This window comes from Eutrema salsugineum, unplaced genomic scaffold, assembly GCF_000478725.1.
Source record: "Eutrema salsugineum unplaced genomic scaffold, Eutsalg1_0 scaffold_10, whole genome shotgun sequence".
Classification (NCBI taxonomy): Eukaryota; Viridiplantae; Streptophyta; class Magnoliopsida; order Brassicales; family Brassicaceae; genus Eutrema; species Eutrema salsugineum.
Window position 1 is genome coordinate 6,072,309 of NW_006256908.1, and position 5,372 is coordinate 6,077,680.

The window sequence follows — 5,372 nt, forward strand, 5'->3', positions numbered from 1 at the left end:
CAATAGTATTGTTCATATTTGCCAAAATTTGAATAATAAGTTAACATTTAATAAAAAACCTATTTGGCTAAAATGCTAACAAGATATATAATACATTAATGTGCTAACAATAATATTTGATATTATTATTAATCTGCTAACAATCGAATTACACCGATAACAATAGTAAGGTATTGGTTTGTATTGTTAACAAGTATTAGTTTTTATTGTTGACAGGTTAAAAATAATATCAAATATTATTGTTAGCAGGTTAACAAATATTATATCTTATTGTTAGCTCATTAACATGTCTCATACATATTGTTAACACGTTATAAGTATCAGATATTAATGTTAACATGTTAACCAAATAATTATCCAGTAAATTTTAACTATCATAACATGCTAACAATGTACCTACCTTACTGTAATCGCTTAAATTCTAATTAATGAAGAAGATGTTAAAAAAAAAGTAAAAAATATTTGTTTTTTTTTACAAAGTTAACATGATAACAATGATTACAACAAATTACATAGAATTATATCGATAACAATGGCATATTATATGCTAACATTAGTATCTATTGATTATACCGTTGTGGTGGTGATGATGACCAGAGACGATATATATCGGATTGTTTAATTCTAATTTGATCGGCTTTAAAGAGTTTCCTACAAAAATCAGACAAATCGAAGTACAAATTGGACTCGTTGAACTTGAAACTGAATCAATGGCAATGTGGTAAGATGGATCTGCAGGAAGATAGTGATGACTCAGCCATGAGTACTGGATTTTTGTGAACGATTTTGAGATGATAAAGAATAAAAAATGGTGAGGTGAGAGAATATGTGAGCAGATTTTTAAATTAAAGAAAAAAAGGTAAAGGGGTGTTTTATAAATTTCTTTATCAAAACACTGTAGAAAAACGTGTGAGATCACGCACCTAATTATTTACGATTCTTCTGTTCCTACTTATTGCAATTTCTCATTCAGAAATGGATTTAACTTTTTATTTTTGCAAAAATCTGCGAATGCTATCATATGTTACCCAAATTAAAAATCGTGTTATCACTAGGCACTATGTTGTAATTATAATTTGTATATCTGATTCCGTAACAATATTAATCTTCAAAATTGGCTGTACCAGTTATTTGTTAAGGAGATTGTGAGGTTATCAACACTTTTCAGTGATCACTTCACTGCTAATAATATCATCAAGTAATGAGTACTAATTACGAGATTAGCTATCTCATTGGAATGTAACGCCCCACGCTCTGTATTCGCGTGTGGGTCCTCCTTGTAACTTTGAAAGAATTCTGAAATTTAGACACAAAAGGAGAGAGGAGAAAAAAGAGAGAGAGAGTCTTTACTCTTCTTCAGTGTGGGAGAGAGAGAGAACGAAGAGCTGTAAAGCACATGACCTCAATACCATTGTGGCCTCAGCCTCCGGCTACAGCTCCTCAGCCGCTGCAGCTTCGCGACGGTGATGCTTTGAAACATCGTCCCGATATGGATACAGACAAGGTTTTGTTTTTTACCTTTCAGTTTGTTTGCGTCTCTCTTTCTGTGTTTGATCCTCTTACGTCTGTGTTTGGTAACTATGCATTTTAATTTTACGGTTGGTGGGTGTTTCTAGATCTCGGCTAGATCTAGATCCTGTTTTTCTTGTTTCGGTGTCTCAGCGAATCGATCTGTGTTCTTGGGCTCGTTTGTGTTGTTTTCTGATATGAACTCACACGAAGTGGCTTTTCTCATCAAAGATGGCGAATTTGACTTGATAGTAGCTAGTATTACTTTTTTGTATTCAGATGAAAGTTTCAACCTTTTCCTAGTGAAGATCCTGGTTCAGTAGTATTAACTTTTGAAGAGATAGGGTACAGAAAATTTAAGAGCAAGAACACGATGTAGATGCTTGTTTTACTGATCAATTCCGTTTTGCCCTTTCATCTATAAAATATTTCCTCAGGTGAATTTTATTACTTCATTTGGCTTTTGTTATTCATATTCGGTTGTTTGATTCAACACTATTCACTCCAAAAACTAGTTGTTGGTCTTCGAGTTTTAATCCTGACAGGTTTTGTAGTGTTCATGTAATTACGTGATTCTTGGCCCATTCTCTCTTTTTGCAGTCTGTATTGATTCTGAACTCTCTTTTGTTTTGTTGTGTTCTTTTGGTTTGTTCTTCATATCTGAACAGTGTTTGTTCCATGGTGTGTAATGATAGTATCTTTTGAATGTACAGATTTTATGTCCACAAAATGGTTGTCATCCTAATGTTGCTAGGTTTGAAAGTTATTTAAAAGACCATTTGCTTGACAGAGACTGAGTGAAGAAGGATTCCTTTAATTTAGATTGGTTTTTCTATTGGTTATCATTCGTGATCTGATGTTTATTATGTGAGAAAGCACTAAATGTTACCAGTTTCCTTTATTCTTTGTTGACAAGAATAGTTTAATGCTTGTAATAATATGTTCTTGTTTGATTGCAGGAAATGTCTGCTGCTGTTATAGAGGGAAATGATGCTGTTACCGGTCACATCATTTCCACTACAATTGGAGGCAAAAACGGTGAACCTAAACAAGTAGGATTAAATCTACAAATGATGCAGTTATTGCTCATGATTCCGGTGTAAGGTTACCTAAGTTTTAAGGTTAATCATTTGTGGCTCATTAATACCAACTTTAAGTGGGCCTACTCGCTTATGTTTCCTCCTTCTGGCTTTTACACAACATTAGTTACATGGATGAGCGGGTTGTTGGAACTGAATCTTTCGGAATTGTATTCCAGGTAGCTTTTGTACTTGTCACTGCTAGCTTTTCTAGGCAATAGCTTTTTCTTCCATTTCTGATTAATTGATGAACTTACCATTCTAGGCGAAGTGCTTTGAAACTGGAGAATCAGTAGCCATTAAGAAGGTTTTGCAAGATCGGCGCTACAAAACCCGTGAGTTGCAATTAATGCTACTAATAGACCACTCTAATGTGGTTTCTTTGAAGCATTGTTTCTTCTCTACAACGAGTAGAGATGAGCTCTTCCTCAACCTTGTTATGGAGTATGTACCTGAGACTTTGTACCGAATTTTGAAGCACTATACTAGTTCAAACCAGAGGATGCCTATTTTCTATGTCAAACATTACACATACCAGGTATGCATTGTTATCTGCCACAAATATTCTTGCTTTTTTCTTATTGATCCTGAAACGGGTTAGCAATTATGTTGTGCAGGTCTTCAGAGGCTTGGCTTATATCCATACTGCTCCTGGTGTCTTCCACAGAGATCTTAAACCACAAAACCTTTTGGTAAATTAATCTTATTGTGGGTTTGTCTTCGGTAACCGTTACTAAATTGCAATAAAATTCTCTGGTGCGTTCTGTAGGTTGATCCCCTCACTCATCAGTGTAAGCTGTGTGATTGTGGAAGTGCAAAAGTATTGGTAAGGGTTTACCTTATTTATGTTGTTTTATTTATTTTTCCACTGCTTATGTGTTCTATCCCATGAAATCAATTGCACCTTATTTGTTTTCATGATCTTTGCAACATGTGACTATTCACTTTAGGTTAAAGGTAAACCAAACTGCAAACATATCATATATCTGCTCTCGATATTACCGATCTCCAGAACTCATCTTTGGGGCCACTGAGTATACATCCTCCATAGATATATGGTCTGCTGGTTGTGTTTTGGCAGAGCTCCTTCTTGGTCAGGTTAGTGTAAACTATTTATCAATTAAGTATCTTGAGAACTAAAGCATCTCTCCAATATATTTGACAAACATTTGGATATTTATTTATCTTCAGCCTTTATTCTCCGGAGAAAATTCTGTGGACCAGCTAGTGGAGATCATCAAGGTGAAGTCTCATTTTGATTAGAGTTTACCTTGGCATCATTATAGAAAATTCCTATAATCTAATAGATTTTTATTTTTGATTAAAATTTCGTTCTGATTAGGTTCTTGGTACTCCAACTCGAGAAGAAATCCGATGCATGGATCCAAACTACACAGGCTTTAGGTTCCCACAAATCAAAGCTCACCCGTGGCATAAGGTATTTTATATGCATGTTACGTTCTAACTTTTCTGATCCTTAAGAGAAAAAAGAAAAGCTGAAACAATACACATTCTACTTTATGACCTCCAGGTTTTCCATAAGCAGATGCCTCCAGAGCCATTGACCTTGCATCTCGGCTTCTTCAATATTCACCGAGTCTACGTTGCACTGCAGTCAGAATCTCTACACGACCAAGTATTCTTAGTTGTTAGAGTGGTTCTCTCTGTTTGGACCTGCACTGTTCAATGATGCTGAGGCTTTTGAACTGACATGTGTTATGTTTCCGAGACTAAAAGCTCGAAGCATGTGCTCATCCATTTTTCAATGAACTACGTGAGCCTAATGCTCGTCTTCCAAACGGCCGACCTCTACCACCGTTGTTCAACTTCAAACAAGAGGTACGTTAGTCCACTTTCCTTAAACCAAACATTCTTAAACCAAACCATAACTGATGTTAGGTTCAAACTGTTTCTTAATCTGGTATCTCTTTCTCTCTCTGTTTGAATGTTCAAACAGTTATCTGGAGCTTCCCCAGAGCTTTTAAATAGGCTAGTACCAAAGCACGTTAGGCGACAGATGAGTGGAGGCATTCCATTTCAAGCTGCTCCGTAGAAACGACTTCGAAACTAAGATGCTTTGTTCTTGGTAGAAAATCCCATCAAGAATTTACTTGGGGCTGTAGAATTTCAATTAATTTAGGGGCCATTTTGTATAAACATGAGTTGGTTAAGATGGTACAGTGGTCTATGAAAAAATTGTTTATTGGTTATTGTATTTGGCATATTTTATTTTTCATCAACATTATATTATAGAATTAGCTTTTCTTAAACAACTTAAAACAGAACAAATGAAATAAAATCTACAAAACTATATCATCTACCTTATTGTTTACATCTACTAAAATGAAGAAAATAACCTATAAATTCTTAGGTGTTAGGGGGGTTATTGGGGGATAACACGTTTTCTAATTTGGGTAACAACTGATAGAATTTGTAGATTTTTTCAAAGAAAAAGTTAAGTGAAATCAATTTTTGAATTGGGAAAAAACTTTTAAAAAATCTCAAAAAGAAAGAAAATATTTATAAAAAACAGCATATATGTATTTCCACTTGTAGACGATTCTTTACCAATCTTGCGTGATGGAAAAAAATACTACTCATATTTTTGTGTATGTTTGGTGTTGAAGAGATTCTATTACAAAAGATAAACTTACTCTTACGGAAGAAAATTTAAGAAAAAAAATCTATATATACATTGTTCACTCGAGCTAAAACTATAGAAATAATGAAGAATTCAATAAAATCAGGATTCTTTCTAGTAATGATGAAACTTATTACAAATAA

The 5,372-nt window shown here is 34.3% G+C and overlaps 1 pseudogene; it reads left to right on the forward strand.

Annotated features, from left to right (window-relative positions):
- The first annotated feature begins 1,396 nt into the window (after nt 1-1,396).
- Nucleotides 1,397-4,641, forward strand: LOC18027298 (annotated as a pseudogene).
- Nucleotides 4,642-5,372: the final 731 nt, after the last annotated feature.